This window comes from Drosophila rhopaloa, unplaced genomic scaffold (genome assembly GCF_018152115.1).
Source record: "Drosophila rhopaloa isolate 14029-0021.01 unplaced genomic scaffold, ASM1815211v1 contig_148, whole genome shotgun sequence".
Classification (NCBI taxonomy): domain Eukaryota; kingdom Metazoa; phylum Arthropoda; class Insecta; order Diptera; family Drosophilidae; genus Drosophila; species Drosophila rhopaloa.
The window spans coordinates 817,978-838,108 of record NW_025335026.1 but is presented as its reverse complement, the minus strand read 5'-3'; positions in this window follow the sequence as shown (position 1 = coordinate 838,108).

The following is a 20,131-nucleotide window of genomic DNA, read 5'->3' as shown; positions in this document are numbered from 1 at the left end:
GCTATTTCCCAAAAAAATGGAAAAATCGGTAATCATAATGATCCCAAAGCCAGGGAAAGATCACACAATACCAGCTTCGTATAGACCGATAAGTTTACTCTCGTGTCTGTCAAAACTGCTCGAAAAATGCCTTCTGACGCGCATCATTCCATATCTGAAAGAGCACAACGTTATTCCAGCACATCAATTTGGCTTTCGAGAAAGCCATGGAACAATAGAGCAAGTCAACAGATTAACAACAGAAATAAGGACTGCATTCGAGCTTCGGGAATACTGCAGTGCGGTATTCCTTGACGTTGCACAGGCTTTCGACCGAGTCTGGCTTGATGGCCTTATCCATAAAATCAGAACGATCCTGCCAGGAAACACTCACAGGATACTGGAATCGTACCTTTACAACAGAGCCTTCGCCGTGAGATGCAACACCACAACATCCGATGACTACGCTATAGAGGCTGGAGTTCCCCAAGGTAGCGCCCTTGGTCCAACTCTATTTCTCCTCTACACCGCAGATATTCCCACGAACGAGCGGCTAACTACTTCTACATTCGCAGACGATACCGCGATCATAAGTCGGTCCAAATGCCCAACTCAGGCAACAGCACTACTAGCTGATCATCTCGTTGTAGTGGAGAGGTGGTTATCAGACTGGCGTATAAAAATAAATGCGCAAAAGTGTAAACACATAACGTTTACTCTTAACAGACAAACGTGTCCCCCGCTAACCCTGAATAACACGCCACTTCCACAAGCTGACGATGTAACGTACCTTGGCATCCACCTAGACAGGAGACTTACATGGCGGAGACATATCGAAGCTAAGAAAATTCACCTAAAACTAAAATCAAACAGTCTCCATTGGCTTTTAAACGCGCGCTCCCCCTCTGCCTGGACTTCAAGGTCCTGCTCTACAATTCAACGCTTAAGCCAGTCTGGACCTACGGCTCCCAATTGTGGGGAAACGCGAGCAGCAGCAACATCGACATTATTCAGCGAGCACAATCAAAAATCCTGAGAACTATCACTGGGGCACCTTGGTATGTTCGGAACGACAACATCCACAGAGATCTTGGCATTCTACCCGTAAAAGATGAAATATCAAAACAAAAAGCGTCCTACCACACCAAGCTAACTTCTCATCCAAACCAGCTCGCCAGGGGCCTAGCCAGGGCTTCCATCCGGACCCGATTGCAACGCAATGACCTTCCAGCTCAGCAATAGTTATTAGAGCCCCTAAATTTTCGCGCCAGTCACCTTGACTGTCAGATAGCTTTTTAATTTAAGATTCTATATACTTATTGTTAGTCTCAATTCAGAGAAGATCCAATAAATAAAATGCAAATGTTAAAAAAAAAAAAAAAAAAAAAAAAAAAATTTAAAAAAAAAAATTAAAAATTTGAAATGCAGATTTTTAGAGAATCGAATCAGAAGTCTTTAGAGGTATGCGCTTTGGAATCGGCTTAAGTTTGTTAATAAAAGCTAAGTCCAATTTTGAGTCACTCTTTTACAAGTCTTGGAAAGTTAAAAATGTGATCAAAGTTAAATTGAAAAATTTGAATGCAGATTTTTAGAAAAAAAAAAAAAAATTTTTTTAGGTTTTCCCCTTTTTATTTGCTTTAAGCTTGGTAAAGTTTTGGACTCTCGAAGTTCAATTTTGGGTCAAAGTTAAACAAGTCAAATTAGAAATAACTGACATGAAAATGGGTCAAAAATTTGATCAACGTTAAATTGAAAAATTTGAATGCAGATTTTTAGAGAATCGAATCAGAAGTCTTTAGAGGTATGCGGCTTTGGAACCGGCTCAAGTTTGGTAAAGTTATGGACTCTCGAAGTTCAATTTTGGGTCAAAGTTAAACAAGTCAAATTAGAAATAACTGACATAGAAATGGGTGAAAAATTTGATCAAAGTTAAATTGAAAAATTTGAATGCAGATTTTTAGAGAATCGAATCAGAAGTCTTTAGAGGTATGCCACTTTGCAATCGGCTTAAGCTTGGTAAAATTATGGAACTCTAAGTCCAATTTTGAGTCACTCTGTTACAATTCCTCGGAAAAGTAGACATAACTGACATGAAAATGGGTGAAAAATTTGATCAAAGTTAAATTGAAAAATTTGAATGCAGATTGTTAGAGAATCGAATCAGAAGTCTTTAGAGGTATGCGGCTTTGGAATCGGCTTAAGTTTGGTAAAGTTATGGACGCTCGAAGTTCAATTTTGGGTCAAAGTTAAACAAGTCAAATTAGAAATAACTGACATAAAAATGGGTGAAAAATTTGATCAAAGTTAAATTGAAAAATTTGAATGCAGATTTTTAGAGAATCGAATCAGAAGTCTTTAGAGGTATGCCACTTTGCAATCGGCTTAAGCTTGGTAAAGTTATGGAACTCTAAGTCCAATTTTGAGTCACTCTGTTACAATTCCTCGGAAAACTAGAAATAACTGACATGAAAATGGGTCAAAAATTTGATCAACGTTAAATTGAAAAATTTGAATGCAGATTTTTAGAGAATCGAATCAGAAGTCTTTAGAGGTATGCGGCTTTGGAACCGGCTCAAGTTTGGTAAAGTTATGGACTCTCGAAGTTCAATTTTGGGTCAAAGTTAAACAAGTCAAATTAGAAATAACTGACATAGAAATGGGTGAAAAATTTGATCAAAGTTAAATTGAAAAATTTGAATGCAGATTTTTAGAGAATCGAATCAGAAGTCTTTAGAGGTATGCCACTTTGCAATCGGCTTAAGCTTGGTAAAGTTATGGAACTCTAAGTCCAATTTTGAGTCACTCTGTTACAATTCCTCGGAAAAGTAGAAATAACTGACATGAAAATGGGTGAAAAATTTGATCAAAGTTAAATTGAAAAATTTGAATGCAGATTGTTAGAGAATCGAATCAGAAGTCTTTAGAGGTATGCGGCTTTGGAATCGGCTTAAGTTTGGTAAAGTTATGGACTCTCGAAGTTTAATTTTGGGTCAAAGTTAAACAAGTCAAATTAGAAATAACTGACATAAAAATGGGTGAAAAATTTGATCAAAGTTAAATTGAAAAATTTGAATGCAGATTTTTAGAGAATCGAATCAGAAGTCTTTATAGGTATGCCACTTTGGAATCGACTTAAGTTTGGTAAAGTTATGGACTCTCTAAGTCCAATTTTGAGTCACTCTGTTACAAGTCCTCGGAAAACTAGAAAATGGGTGAAAATGTCAGTGAAAATGGGTCGAAAATTTGATCAACGTTAAATTGAAAAAATTGAATGCAGATTTTTAGAGAATCGAATCAGAAGTCTTTAGAGGTATGCGGCTTTGGAATCGGCTTAAGTTTGGTAAAGTTATGGACTCTCGAAGTTTAATTTTGGATCAAAGTTAAACAAGTCAAATTAGAAATAAATGACATAAAAATGGGTGAAAAATTTGATCAAAGTTAAATTGAAAAATTTAAATGCAGATTTTTAGAGAGTCGAATCAGAAGTCTTTAGAGGTATGCCACTTTGGAATCGGCTTAAGTTTGGTTAAGTTATGGAACTCTAAGTCCAATTTTGAGTCACTCTTTTACAAGTCATCGGAAAATTAGAAATAACTGACATGAAAATGGGTGAAACATGTGATCAAAGTTAAATTGAAAAATTAGAATGCAGATTTTTAGAGAATCGAATCAGAAGTCTTTAGAGGTATGCCACTTTGCAATCGGCTTAAGCTTGGTAAAGTTATGGAACTCTAAGTCCAATTTTGAGTCACTCTGTTACAATTCCTCGGAAAAGTAGAAATAACTGACATGAAAATGGGTGAAAAATTTGATCAAAGTTAAATTGAAAAATTTGAATGCAGATTTTTAGAGAATCGAATCAGAAGTCTTTAGAGGTATGCGGCTTTGGAATCGGCTTAAGTTTGGTAAAGTTATGGACTCTCGAAGTTCAATTTTGGGTCAAAGTTAAACAAGTCAAATTAGAAATAACTGACATAGAAATGGGTGAAAAATTTGATCAAAGTTAAATTGACAAATTTGAATGCAGATTTTTAGAGAATCGAATCAGAAGTCTTTAGAGGTATGCCACTTTGCAATCGGCTTAAGCTTGGTAAAGTTATGGACTCTCGAAGTTCAATTTTGGGTCAAAGTTAAACAAGTCAAATTAGAAATAACTGACATGAAAATGGGTCAAAAATTTGATCAACGTTAAATTGAAAAATTTGAATGCAGATTTTTAGAGAATCGAATCAGAAGTCTTTAGAGGTATGCCACTTTGCAATCGGCTTAAGTTTGGTTAAGTTATGGACTCTCTAAGACCTATTTTGGGACAACGTTAAACATGTCAAATTAGAAATAACTGACATAAAAATGGGTCAAAAATTTGATCAACGTTAAATTGAAAAAATTGAATGCAGATTTTTAGAGAATCGAATCAGAAGTCTTTAGAGGTATGCGGCTTTGGAATCGGCTTAAGTTTGGTAAAGTTATGGACTCTCGAAGTTTAATTTTGGATCAAAGTTAAACAAGTCAAATTAGAAATAAATGACATAAAAATGGGTGAAAAATTTGATCAAAGTTAAATTGAAAAATTTGAATGCAGATTTTTAGAGAGTCGAATCAGAAGTCTTTAGAGGTATGCCACTTTGGAATCGACTTAAGTTTGGTAAAATTATGGAACTCTAAGTCCAATTTTGAGTCACTCTGTTACAATTCCTCGGAAAAGTAGACATAACTGACATGAAAATGGGTGAAAAATTTGATCAAAGTTAAATTGAAAAATTTGAATGCAGATTGTTAGAGAATCGAATCAGAAGTCTTTAGAGGTATGCGGCTTTGGAATCGGCTTAAGTTTGGTAAAGTTATGGACGCTCGAAGTTCAATTTTGGGTCAAAGTTAAACAAGTCAAATTAGAAATAACTGACATAAAAATGGGTGAAAAATTTGATCAAAGTTAAATTGAAAAATTTGAATGCAGATTTTTAGAGAATCGAATCAGAAGTCTTTAGAGGTATGCCACTTTGCAATCGGCTTAAGCTTGGTAAAATTATGGAACTCTAAGTCCAATTTTGAGTCACTCTGTTACAATTCCTCGGAAACTTGGAAATAAATGACATGAAAATGGGTCAAAAATTTGATCAACGTTAAATTGAAAAATTTGAATGCAGATTTTTAGAGAATCGAATCAGAAGTCTTTAGAGGTATGCGGCTTTGGAACCGGCTCAAGTTTGGTAAAGTTATGGACTCTCGAAGTTCAATTTTGGGTCAAAGTTAAACAAGTCAAATTAGAAATAACTGACATAGAAATGGGTGAAAAATTTGATCAAAGTTAAATTGAAAAATTTGAATGCAGATTTTTAGAGAATCGAATCAGAAGTCTTTAGAGGTATGCCACTTTGCAATCGGCTTAAGCTTGGTAAAGTTATGGAACTCTAAGTCCAATTTTGAGTCACTCTGTTACAATTCCTCGGAAAAGTAGAAATAACTGACATGAAAATGGGTGAAAAATTTGATCAAAGTTAAATTGAAAAATTTGAATGCAGATTGTTAGAGAATCGAATCAGAAGTCTTTAGAGGTATGCGGCTTTGGAATCGGCTTAAGTTTGGTAAAGTTATGGACTCTCGAAGTTTAATTTTGGGTCAAAGTTAAACAAGTCAAATTAGAAATAACTGACATAAAAATGGGTGAAAAATTTGATCAAAGTTAAATTGAAAAATTTGAATGCAGATTTTTAGAGAATCGAATCAGAAGTCTTTATAGGTATGCCACTTTGGAATCGACTTAAGTTTGGTAAAGTTATGGACTCTCTAAGTCCAATTTTGAGTCACTCTGTTACAAGTCCTCGGAAAACTAGAAAATGGGTGAAAATGTCAGTGAAAATGGGTCGAAAATTTGATCAACGTTAAATTGAAAAAATTGAATGCAGATTTTTAGAGAATCGAATCAGAAGTCTTTAGAGGTATGCGGCTTTGGAATCGGCTTAAGTTTGGTAAAGTTATGGACTCTCGAAGTTTAATTTTGGATCAAAGTTAAACAAGTCAAATTAGAAATAAATGACATAAAAATGGGTGAAAAATTTGATCAAAGTTAAATTGAAAAATTTGAATGCAGATTTTTAGAGAGTCGAATCAGAAGTCTTTAGAGGTATGCCACTTTGGAATCGGCTTAAGTTTGGTTAAGTTATGGAACTCTAAGTCCAATTTTGAGTCACTCTTTTACAAGTCATCGGAAAATTAGAAATAACTGACATGAAAATGGGTGAAACATGTGATCAAAGTTAAATTGAAAAATTTGAATGCAGATTTTTAGAGAATCGAATCAGAAGTCTTTAGAGGTATGCCACTTTGCAATCGGCTTAAGCTTGGTAAAGTTATGGACTCTCGAAGTTCAATTTTGGGTCAAAGTTAAACAAGTCAAATTAGAAATAACTGACATGAAAATGGGTCAAAAATTTGATCAACGTTAAATTGAAAAATTTGAATGCAGATTTTTAGAGAATCGAATCAGAAGTCTTTAGAGGTATGCGGCTTTGGAACCGGCTCAAGTTTGGTAAAGTTATGGACTCTCGAAGTTCAATTTTGGGTCAAAGTTAAACAAGTCAAATTAGAAATAACTGACATAGAAATGGGTGAAAAATTTGATCAAAGTTAAATTGACAAATTTGAATGCAGATTTTTAGAGAATCGAATCAGAAGTCTTTAGAGGTATGCCACTTTGCAATCGGCTTAAGCTTGGTAAAGTTATGGACTCTCGAAGTTCAATTTTGGGTCAAAGTTAAACAAGTCAAATTAGAAATAACTGACATGAAAATGGGTCAAAAATTTGATCAACGTTAAATTGAAAAATTTGAATGCAGATTTTTAGAGAATCGAATCAGAAGTCTTTAGAGGTATGCCACTTTGCAATCGGCTTAAGTTTGGTTAAGTTATGGACTCTCTAAGACCTATTTTGGGACAACGTTAAACATGTCAAATTAGAAATAACTGACATAAAAATGGGTCAAAAATTTGATCAACGTTAAATTGAAAAAATTGAATGCAGATTTTTAGAGAATCGAATCAGAAGTCTTTAGAGGTATGCGGCTTTGGAATCGGCTTAAGTTTGGTAAAGTTATGGACTCTCGAAGTTTAATTTTGGATCAAAGTTAAACAAGTCAAATTAGAAATAAATGACATAAAAATGGGTGAAAAATTTGATCAAAGTTAAATTGAAAAATTTGAATGCAGATTTTTAGAGAGTCGAATCAGAAGTCTTTAGAGGTATGCCACTTTGGAATCGGCTTAAGTTTGGTTAAGTTATGGAACTCTAAGTCCAATTTTGAGTCACTCTTTTACAAGTCATCGGAAAATTAGAAATAACTGACATGAAAATGGGTGAAACATGTGATCAAAGTTAAATTGAAAAATTTGAATGCAGATTTTTAGAGAATCGAATCAGAAGTCTTTAGAGGTATGCCACTTTGCAATCGGCTTAAGCTTGGTAAAGTTATGGACTCTCGAAGTTCAATTTTGGGTCAAAGTTAAACAAGTCAAATTAGAAATAACTGACATGAAAATGGGTCAAAAAATTAATCGACGTTAAATTGAAAAATTTGAATGCAGATTTTTAGAGAATCGAATCAGAAGTCTTTAGAGGTATGCGGCTTTGGAACCGGCTCAAGTTTGGTAAAGTTATGGACTCTCGAAGTTCAATTTTGGGTCAAAGTTAAACAAGTCAAATTAGAAATAACTGACATAGAAATGGGTGAAAAATTTGATCAAAGTTAAATTGAAAAATTTGAATGCAGATTTTTAGAGAATCGAATCAGAAGTCTTTAGAGGTATGCCACTTTGCAATCGGCTTAAGCTTGGTAAAGTTATGGAACTCTAAGTCCAATTTTGAGTCACTCTGTTACAATTCCTCGGAAAAGTAGAAATAACTGACATGAAAATGGGTGAAAAATTTGATCAAAGTTAAATTGAAAAATTTGAATGCAGATTGTTAGAGAATCGAATCAGAAGTCTTTAGAGGTATGCGGCTTTGGAATCGGCTTAAGTTTGGTAAAGTTATGGACGCTCGAAGTTCAATTTTGGGTCAAAGTTAAACAAGTCAAATTAGAAATAACTGACATAAAAATGGGTGAAAAATTTGATCAAAGTTAAATTGAAAAATTTGAATGCAGATTTTTAGAGAATCGAATCAGAAGTCTTTAGAGGTATGCCACTTTGCAATCGGCTTAAGCTTGGTAAAGTTATGGAACTCTAAGTCCAATTTTGAGTCACTCTGTTACAATTCCTCGGAAAACTAGAAATAACTGACATGAAAATGGGTGAAAAATGTGATCAAAGTTAAATTGAAAAATTTGAATGCAGATTTTTAGAGAATGGAATCAGAAGTCTTTAGAGGTATGCCACTTTGCAATCGGCTTAAGCTTGGTAAAGTTATGGACTCTCGAAGTTCAATTTTGGGTCAAAGTTAAACAAGTCAAATTAGAAATAACTGACATGAAAATGGGTCAAAAATTTGATCAACGTTAAATTGAAAAATTTGAATGCAGATTTTTAGAGAATCGAATCAGAAGTCTTTAGAGGTATGCCATTTTGCAATCGGCTTAAGTTTGGTTAAGTTATGGACTCTCTAAGACCTATTTTGGGACAACGTTAAACATGTCAAATTAGAAATAACTGACATGAAAATGGGTGAAAAATTTGATCAAAGTTAAATTGAAAATTTTGAATGCAGATTTTTAGAGAATCGAATCAGAAGTCTTTAGAGGTATGCCACTTTGGAATCGGCTTAAGTTTGATTAAGTTATGGACTCTCGAAGTTCAATTTTGGGTCAAAGTTAAACAAGTCAAATTAGAAATAACTGACATGAAAATGGGTGAAAAATGTGATCAAAGTTAAATTGAAAAATTTGAATGCAGATTTTTAGAGAATCGAATCAGAAGTCTTTAGAGGTATGCCACTTTGGAATCGGCTTAAGTTTGGTAAAGTTATGGACTCTCTAAGTCCAATTTTAAGTCACTCTGTTACAAGTCCTCGGAAATCTAGAAATAACTGACATGAAAATGGGTCAAAAATTTGATCAACGTTAAATTGAAAAATTTGAATGCAGATTTTTAGAGAATCGAATCAGAAGTCTTTAGAGGTATGCCACTTTGCAATCGGCTTAAGCTTGGTAAAGTTATGGAACTCTAAGTCCAATTTTGAGTCACTCTGTTACAATTCCTCGGAAAACTAGAAATAACTGACATGAAAATGGGTGAAAAATGTGATCAAAGTTAAATTGAAAAATTTGAATGCAGATTTTTAGAGAATCGAATCAGAAGTCTTTAGAGGTATGCCACTTTGCAATCGGCTTAAGCTTGGTAAAGTTATGGACTCTCGAAGTTCAATTTTGGGTCAAAGTTAAACAAGTCAAATTAGAAATAACTGACATGAAAATGGGTCAAAAATTTGATCAACGTTAAATTGAAAAATTTGAATGCAGATTTTTAGAGAATCGAATCAGAAGTCTTTAGAGGTATGCCACTTTGCAATCGGCTTAAGTTTGGTTAAGTTATGGACTCTCTAAGACCTATTTTGGGACAACGTTAAACATGTCAAATTAGAAATAACTGACATGAAAATGGGTGAAAAATTTGATCAAAGTTAAATTGAAAATTTTGAATGCAGATTTTTAGAGAATCGAATCAGAAGTCTTTAGAGGTATGCCACTTTGGAATCGGCTTAAGTTTGATTAAGTTATGGACTCTCGAAGTTCAATTTTGGGTCAAAGTTAAACAAGTCAAATTAGAAATAACTGACATGAAAATGGGTGAAAAATGTGATCAAAGTTAAATTGAAAAATTTGAATGCAGATTTTTAGAGAATCGAATCAGAAGTCTTTAGAGGTATGCCACTTTGGAATCGGCTTAAGTTTGGTAAAGTTATGGACTCTCTAAGTCCAATTTTAAGTCACTCTGTTACAAGTCCTCGGAAATCTAGAAATAACTGACATGAAAATGGGTCAAAAAATTTGATCAACGTTAAATTGAAAAATTTGAATGCAGATTTTTAGAGAATCGAATCAGAAGTCTTTAGAGGTATGCCACTTTGGAATCGGCTTAAGTTTGATTAAGTTATGGACTCTCGAAGTTCAATTTTGGGTCAAAGTTAAACAAGTCAAATTAGAAATAACTGACATGAAAATGGGTGAAAAATGTGATCAAAGTTAAATTGAAAAATTTGAATGCAGATTTTTAGAGAATCGAATCAGAAGTCTTTAGAGGTATGCCACTTTGGAATCGGCTTAAGTTTGGTAAAGTTATGGACTCTCTAAATCCAATTTTAAGTCACTCTGTTACAAGTCCTCGGAAATCTAGAAATAACTGACATGAAAATGGGTCAAAAAATTAATCGACGTTAAATTGAAAAATTTGAATGCAGATTTTTAGAGAATCGAATCAGAAGTCTTTAGAGGTATGCCACTTTGCAATCGGCTTAAGCTTGGTAAAGTTATGGAACTCTAAGTCCAATTTTAAGTCACTCTGTTACAATTCCTCGGAAAACTAGAAATAACTGACATGAAAATGGGTCAAAAATTTGATCAACGTTATTGAAAAATTTGAATGCAGATTTTTAGAGAATCGAATCAGAAGTCTTTAGAGGTATGCGGCTTTGGAATCGGCTTAAGTTTGGTAAAGTTATGGACTCTCGAAGTTTAATTTTGGATCAAAGTTAAACAAGTCAAATTAGAAATAACTGACATAAAAATGGGTGAAAAATTTGATCAAAGTTAAATTGAAAAATTTGAATGCAGATTTTTAGAGAGTCGAATCAGAAGTCTTTAGAGGTATGCCACTTTGGAATCGGCTTAAGTTTGGTTAAGTTATGGAACTCTAAGTCCAACTTTGAGTCACTCTTTTACAAGTCATCGGAAAATTAGAAATAACTGACATGAAAATGGGTGAAAAATGTGATCAAAGTTAAATTGAAAAATTTGAATGCAGATTTTTAGAGAATCGAATCAGAAGTCTTTAGAGGTATGCCACTTTGCAATCGGCTTAAGCTTGGTAAAGTTATGGACTCTCGAAGTTCAATTTTGGGTCAAAGTTAAACAAGTCAAATTAGAAATAACTGACATGAAAATGGGTCAAAAATTTGATCAACGTTAAATTGAAAAATTTGAATGCAGATTTTTAGAGAATCGAATCAGAAGTCTTTAGAGGTATGCCACTTTGCAATCGGCTTAAGTTTGGTTAAGTTATGGACTCTCTAAGACCTATTTTGGGACAACGTTAAACATGTCAAATTAGAAATAACTGACATGAAAATGGGTGAAAAATTTGATCAAAGTTAAATTGAAAAATTTGAATGCAGATTTTTAGAGAATCGAATCAGAAGTCTTTAGAGGTATGCCACTTTGGAATCGGCTTAAGTTTGGTAAAGTTATGGACTCTCTAAGTCCAATTTTAAGTCACTCTGTTACAAGTCCTCGGAAATCTAGAAATAACTGACATGAAAATGGGTCAAAAATTTGATCAAAGTTAAATTGAAAAATTTGAATGCAGATTTTTAGAGAATCGAATCAGAAGTCTTTAGAGGTATGCCACTTTGGAATCGGCTTAAGTTTGATTAAGTTATGGACTCTCGAAGTTCAATTTTGGGTCAAAGTTAAACAAGTCAAATTAGAAATAACTGACATGAAAATGGGTGAAAAATGTGATCAAAGTTAAATTGAAAATTTTGAATGCAGATTTTTAGAGAATCGAATCAGAAGTCTTTAGAGGTATGCCACTTTGGAATCGGCTTAAGTTTGGTAAAGTTATGGACTCTCTAAGTCCAATTTTAAGTCACTCTGTTACAAGTCCTCGGAAATCTAGAAATAACTGACATGAAAATGGGTCAAAAAATTTGATCAACGTTAAATTGAAAAATTTGAATGCAGATTTTTAGAGAGTCGAATCAGAAGTCTTTAGAGGTATGCCACTTTGGAATCGGCTTAAGTTTGGTTAAGTTATGGAACTCTAAGTCCAATTTTGAGTCACTCTTTTACAAGTCCTCGGAAAACTAGAAATAACTGACATGAAAATGGGTCAAAAATTTGATCAACGTTAAATTGAAAAATTTGAATGCAGATTTTTAGAGAATCGAATCAGAAGTCTTTAGAGGTATGCCACTTTGGAATCGGCTTAAGTTTGATTAAGTTATGGACTCTCGAAGTTCAATTTTGGGTCAAAGTTAAACAAGTCAAATTAGAAATAACTGACATGAAAATGGGTGAAAAATGTGATCAAAGTTAAATTGAAAAATTTGAATGCAGATTTTTAGAGAATCGAATCAGAAGTCTTTAGAGGTATGCCACTTTGGAATCGGCTTAAGTTTGGTAAAGTTATGGACTCTCTAAGTCCAATTTTAAGTCACTCTGTTACAAGTCCTCGGAAATCTAGAAATAACTGACATGAAAATGGGTCAAAAAATTAATCGACGTTAAATTGAAAAATTTGAATGCAGATTTTTAGAGAATCGAATCAGAAGTCTTTAGAGGTATGCCACTTTGCAATCGGCTTAAGTTTGGTTAAGTTATGGACTCTCTAAGTCCAATTTTGAGTCACTCTGTTACAATTCCTCGGAAAAGTAGAAATAACTGACATGAAAATGGGTGAAAAATTTGATCAAAGTTAAATTGAAAAATTTGAATGCAGATTTTTAGAGAATCGAATCAGAAGTCTTTAGAGGTATGCCACTTTGCAATCGGCTTAAGCTTGGTAAAGTTATGGAACTCTAAGTCCAATTTTGAGTCACTCTGTTACAATTCCTCGGAAAAGTAGAAATAACTGACATGAAAATGGGTGAAAAATTTGATCAAAGTTAAATTGAAAAATTTGAATGCAGATTGTTAGAGAATCGAATCAGAAGTCTTTAGAGGTATGCGGCTTTGGAATCGGCTTAAGTTTGGTAAAGTTATGGACTCTCGAAGTTTAATTTTGGGTCAAAGTTAAACAAGTCAAATTAGAAATAACTGACATAAAAATGGGTGAAAAATTTGATCAAAGTTAAATTGAAAAATTTGAATGCAGATTTTTAGAGAATCGAATCAGAAGTCTTTATAGGTATGCCACTTTGGAATCGACTTAAGTTTGGTAAAGTTATGGACTCTCTAAGTCCAATTTTGAGTCACTCTGTTACAAGTCCTCGGAAAACTAGAAAATGGGTGAAAATGTCAGTGAAAATGGGTCGAAAATTTGATCAACGTTAAATTGAAAAAATTGAATGCAGATTTTTAGAGAATCGAATCAGAAGTCTTTAGAGGTATGCGGCTTTGGAATCGGCTTAAGTTTGGTAAAGTTATGGACTCTCGAAGTTTAATTTTGGATCAAAGTTAAACAAGTCAAATTAGAAATAAATGACATAAAAATGGGTGAAAAATTTGATCAAAGTTAAATTGAAAAATTTGAATGCAGATTTTTAGAGAGTCGAATCAGAAGTCTTTAGAGGTATGCCACTTTGGAATCGGCTTAAGTTTGGTTAAGTTATGGAACTCTAAGTCCAATTTTGAGTCACTCTTTTACAAGTCATCGGAAAATTAGAAATAACTGACATGAAAATGGGTGAAACATGTGATCAAAGTTAAATTGAAAAATTTGAATGCAGATTTTTAGAGAATCGAATCAGAAGTCTTTAGAGGTATGCCACTTTGCAATCGGCTTAAGCTTGGTAAAGTTATGGACTCTCGAAGTTCAATTTTGGGTCAAAGTTAAACAAGTCAAATTAGAAATAACTGACATGAAAATGGGTCAAAAATTTGATCAACGTTAAATTGAAAAATTTGAATGCAGATTTTTAGAGAATCGAATCAGAAGTCTTTAGAGGTATGCGGCTTTGGAACCGGCTCAAGTTTGGTAAAGTTATGGACTCTCGAAGTTCAATTTTGGGTCAAAGTTAAACAAGTCAAATTAGAAATAACTGACATAGAAATGGGTGAAAAATTTGATCAAAGTTAAATTGACAAATTTGAATGCAGATTTTTAGAGAATCGAATCAGAAGTCTTTAGAGGTATGCCACTTTGCAATCGGCTTAAGCTTGGTAAAGTTATGGACTCTCGAAGTTCAATTTTGGGTCAAAGTTAAACAAGTCAAATTAGAAATAACTGACATGAAAATGGGTCAAAAATTTGATCAACGTTAAATTGAAAAATTTGAATGCAGATTTTTAGAGAATCGAATCAGAAGTCTTTAGAGGTATGCCACTTTGCAATCGGCTTAAGTTTGGTTAAGTTATGGACTCTCTAAGACCTATTTTGGGACAACGTTAAACATGTCAAATTAGAAATAACTGACATAAAAATGGGTCAAAAATTTGATCAACGTTAAATTGAAAAAATTGAATGCAGATTTTTAGAGAATCGAATCAGAAGTCTTTAGAGGTATGCGGCTTTGGAATCGGCTTAAGTTTGGTAAAGTTATGGACTCTCGAAGTTTAATTTTGGATCAAAGTTAAACAAGTCAAATTAGAAATAAATGACATAAAAATGGGTGAAAAATTTGATCAAAGTTAAATTGAAAAATTTGAATGCAGATTTTTAGAGAGTCGAATCAGAAGTCTTTAGAGGTATGCCACTTTGGAATCGGCTTAAGTTTGGTTAAGTTATGGAACTCTAAGTCCAATTTTGAGTCACTCTTTTACAAGTCATCGGAAAATTAGAAATAACTGACATGAAAATGGGTGAAACATGTGATCAAAGTTAAATTGAAAAATTTGAATGCAGATTTTTAGAGAATCGAATCAGAAGTCTTTAGAGGTATGCCACTTTGCAATCGGCTTAAGCTTGGTAAAGTTATGGACTCTCGAAGTTCAATTTTGGGTCAAAGTTAAACAAGTCAAATTAGAAATAACTGACATGAAAATGGGTCAAAAAATTAATCGACGTTAAATTGAAAAATTTGAATGCAGATTTTTAGAGAATCGAATCAGAAGTCTTTAGAGGTATGCGGCTTTGGAACCGGCTCAAGTTTGGTAAAGTTATGGACTCTCGAAGTTCAATTTTGGGTCAAAGTTAAACAAGTCAAATTAGAAATAACTGACATAGAAATGGGTGAAAAATTTGATCAAAGTTAAATTGAAAAATTTGAATGCAGATTTTTAGAGAATCGAATCAGAAGTCTTTAGAGGTATGCCACTTTGCAATCGGCTTAAGCTTGGTAAAGTTATGGAACTCTAAGTCCAATTTTGAGTCACTCTGTTACAATTCCTCGGAAAAGTAGAAATAACTGACATGAAAATGGGTGAAAAATTTGATCAAAGTTAAATTGAAAAATTTGAATGCAGATTGTTAGAGAATCGAATCAGAAGTCTTTAGAGGTATGCGGCTTTGGAATCGGCTTAAGTTTGGTAAAGTTATGGACGCTCGAAGTTCAATTTTGGGTCAAAGTTAAACAAGTCAAATTAGAAATAACTGACATAAAAATGGGTGAAAAATTTGATCAAAGTTAAATTGAAAAATTTGAATGCAGATTTTTAGAGAATCGAATCAGAAGTCTTTAGAGGTATGCCACTTTGCAATCGGCTTAAGCTTGGTAAAGTTATGGAACTCTAAGTCCAATTTTGAGTCACTCTGTTACAATTCCTCGGAAAACTAGAAATAACTGACATGAAAATGGGTCAAAAATTTGATCAACGTTAAATTGAAAAATTTGAATGCAGATTTTTAGAGAATCGAATCAGAAGTCTTTAGAGGTATGCCACTTTGCAATCGGCTTAAGCTTGGTAAAGTTATGGAACTCTAAGTCCAATTTTGAGTCACTCTTTTACAATTCATCGGAAAATTAGAAATAACTCACATGAAAATGGGTCAAAAATTTGATCAACGTTATTGAAAAATTTGAATGCAGATTTTTAGAGAATCGAATCAGAAGTCTTTAGAGGTATGCGGCTTTGGAATCGGCTTAAGTTTGGTAAAGTTATGGACTCTCGAAGTTTAATTTTGGATCAAAGTTAAACAAGTCAAATTAGAAATAACTGACATAAAAATGGGTGAAAAATTTGATCAAAGTTAAATTGAAAAATTTGAATGCAGATTTTTAGAGAGTCGAATCAGAAGTCTTTAGAGGTATGCCACTTTGGAATCGGCTTAAGTTTGGTTAAGTTATGGAACTCTAAGTCCAACTTTGAGTCACTCTTTTACAAGTCATCGGAAAATTAGAAATAACTGACATGAAAATGGGTGAAAAATGTGATCAAAGTTAAATTGAAAAATTTGAATGCAGATTTTTAGAGAATCGAATCAGAAGTCTTTAGAGGTATGCCACTTTGCAATCGGCTTAAGCTTGGTAAAGTTATGGACTCTCGAAGTTCAATTTTGGGTCAAAGTTAAACAAGTCAAATTAGAAATAACTGACATGAAAATGGGTCAAAAATTTGATCAACGTTAAATTGAAAAATTTGAATGCAGATTTTTAGAGAATCGAATCAGAAGTCTTTAGAGGTATGCCATTTTGCAATCGGCTTAAGTTTGGTTAAGTTATGGACTCTCTAAGACCTATTTTGGGACAACGTTAAACATGTCAAATTAGAAATAACTGACATGAAAATGGGTGAAAAATTTGATCAAAGTTAAATTGAAAATTTTGAATGCAGATTTTTAGAGAATCGAATCAGAAGTCTTTAGAGGTATGCCACTTTGGAATCGGCTTAAGTTTGATTAAGTTATGGACTCTCGAAGTTCAATTTTGGGTCAAAGTTAAACAAGTCAAATTAGAAATAACTGACATGAAAATGGGTGAAAAATGTGATCAAAGTTAAATTGAAAAATTTGAATGCAGATTTTTAGAGAATCGAATCAGAAGTCTTTAGAGGTATGCCACTTTGGAATCGGCTTAAGTTTGGTAAAGTTATGGACTCTCTAAGTCCAATTTTAAGTCACTCTGTTACAAGTCCTCGGAAATCTAGAAATAACTGACATGAAAATGGGTCAAAAATTTGATCAACGTTAAATTGAAAAATTTGAATGCAGATTTTTAGAGAATCGAATCAGAAGTCTTTAGAGGTATGCCACTTTGGAATCGGCTTAAGTTTGATTAAGTTATGGACTCTCGAAGTTCAATTTTGGGTCAAAGTTAAACAAGTCAAATTAGAAATAACTGACATGAAAATGGGTGAAAAATGTGATCAAAGTTAAATTGAAAAATTTGAATGCAGATTTTTAGAGAATCGAATCAGAAGTCTTTAGAGGTATGCCACTTTGGAATCGGCTTAAGTTTGGTAAAGTTATGGACTCTCTAAGTCCAATTTTAAGTCACTCTGTTACAAGTCCTCGGAAATCTAGAAATAACTGACATGAAAATGGGTCAAAAAATTAATCGACGTTAAATTGAAAAATTTGAATGCAGATTTTTAGAGAACCGAATCAGAAGTCTTTAGAGGTATGCCACTTTGCAATCGGCTTAAGTTTGGTTAAGTTATGGACTCTCTAAGTCCAATTTTGAGTCACTCTGTTACAATTCCTCGGAAAAGTAGAAATAACTGACATGAAAATGGGTGAAAAATTTGATCAAAGTTAAATTGAAATTTGAATGCAGATTGTTAGAGAATCGAATCAGAAGTCTTTAGAGGTATGCGGCTTTGGAATCGGCTTAAGTTTGGTAAAGTTATGGACGCTCGAAGTTCAATTTTGGGTCAAAGTTAAACAAGTCAAATTAGAAATAACTGACATAAAAATGGGTGAAAAATTTGATCAAAGTTAAATTGAAAAATTTGAATGCAGATTTTTAGAGAATCGAATCAGAAGTCTTTAGAGGTATGCCACTTTGCAATCGGCTTAAGCTTGGTAAAGTTATGGAACTCTAAGTCCAATTTTGAGTCACTCTGTTACAATTCCTCGGAAAACTAGAAATAACTGACATGAAAATGGGTCAAAAATTTGATCAACGTTATTGAAAAATTTGAATGCAGATTTTTAGAGAATCGAATCAGAAGTCTTTAGAGGTATGCGGCTTTGGAATCGGCTTAAGTTTGGTAAAGTTATGGACTCTCGAAGTTTAATTTTGGATCAAAGTTAAACAAGTCAAATTAGAAATAACTGACATAAAAATGGGTGAAAAATTTGATCAAAGTTAAATTGAAAAATTTGAATGCAGATTTTTAGAGAGTCGAATCAGAAGTCTTTAGAGGTATGCCACTTTGGAATCGGCTTAAGTTTGGTTAAGTTATGGAACTCTAAGTCCAACTTTGAGTCACTCTTTTACAAGTCATCGGAAAATTAGAAATAACTGACATGAAAATGGGTGAAAAATGTGATCAAAGTTAAATTGAAAAATTTGAATGCAGATTTTTAGAGAATCGAATCAGAAGTCTTTAGAGGTATGCCACTTTGCAATCGGCTTAAGCTTGGTAAAGTTATGGACTCTCGAAGTTCAATTTTGGGTCAAAGTTAAACAAGTCAAATTAGAAATAACTGACATGAAAATGGGTCAAAAATTTGATCAACGTTAAATTGAAAAATTTGAATGCAGATTTTTAGAGAATCGAATCAGAAGTCTTTAGAGGTATGCCACTTTGCAATCGGCTTAAGTTTGGTTAAGTTATGGACTCTCTAAGACCTATTTTGGGACAACGTTAAACATGTCAAATTAGAAATAACTGACATGAAAATGGGTGAAAAATTTGATCAAAGTTAAATTGAAAAATTTGAATGCAGATTTTTAGAGAATCGAATCAGAAGTCTTTAGAGGTATGCCACTTTGGAATCGGCTTAAGTTTGGTAAAGTTATGGACTCTCTAAGTCCAATTTTAAGTCACTCTGTTACAAGTCCTCGGAAATCTAGAAATAACTGACATGAAAATGGGTCAAAAATTTGATCAACGTTAAATTGAAAAATTTGAATGCAGATTTTTAGAGAATCGAATCAGAAGTCTTTAGAGGTATGCCACTTTGGAATCGGCTTAAGTTTGATTAAGTTATGGACTCTCGAAGTTCAATTTTGGGTCAAAGTTAAACAAGTCAAATTAGAAATAACTGACATGAAAATGGGTGAAAAATGTGATCAAAGTTAAATTGAAAATTTTGAATGCAGATTTTTAGAGAATCGAATCAGAAGTCTTTAGAGGTATGCCACTTTGGAATCGGCTTAAGTTTGGTAAAGTTATGGACTCTCTAAGTCCAATTTTAAGTCACTCTGTTACAAGTCCTCGGAAATCTAGAAATAACTGACATGAAAATGGGTCAAAAATTTGATCAACGTTAAATTGAAAAATTTGAATGCAGATTTTTAGAGAGTCGAATCAGAAGTCTTTAGAGGTATGCCACTTTGGAATCGGCTTAAGTTTGGTTAAGTTATGGAACTCTAAGTCCAATTTTGAGTCACTCTGTTACAATTCCTCGGAAAAGTAGAAATAACTGACATGAAAATGGGTGAAAAATTTGATCAAAGTTAAATTGAAAAATTTGAATGCAGATTTTTAGAGAATCGAATCAGAAGTCTTTAGAGGTATGCCACTTTGGAATCGGCTTAAGTTTGGTAAAGTTATGGACGCTCGAAGTTCAATTTTGGGTCAAAGTTAAACAAGTCAAATTAGAAATAACTGACATGAAAATGGGTGAAAAATGTGATCAAAGTTAAATTGAAAAATTTGAATGCAGATTTTTAGAGAATCGAATCAGAAGTCTTTAGAGGTATGCCACTTTGGAATCGGCTTAAGTTTGGTAAAGTTATGGACTCTCTAAGTCCAATTTTAAGTCACTCTGTTACAAGTCCTCGGAAATCTAGAAATAACTGACATGAAAATGGGTCAAAAAAATTAATCGACGTTAAATTGAAAAATTTGAATGCAGATTTTTAGAGAATCGAATCAGAAGTCTTTAGAGGTATGCCACTTTGCAATCGGCTTAAGTTTGGTTAAGTTATGGACTCTCTAAGTCCAATTTTGAGTCACTCTGTTACAATTCCTCGGAAAAGTAGAAATAACTGACATGAAAATGGGTGAAAAATTTGATCAAAGTTAAATTGAAAAATTTGAATGCAGATTTTTAGAGAATCGAATCAGAAGTCTTTAGAGGTATGCCACTTTGCAATCGGCTTAAGTTTGGTAAAGTTATGGAACTCTAAGTCCAATTTTGAGTCACTCTGTTACAATTCCTCGGAAAAGTAGAAATAACTGACATGAAAATGGGTGAAAAATTTGATCAAAGTTAAATTGAAAAATTTGAATGC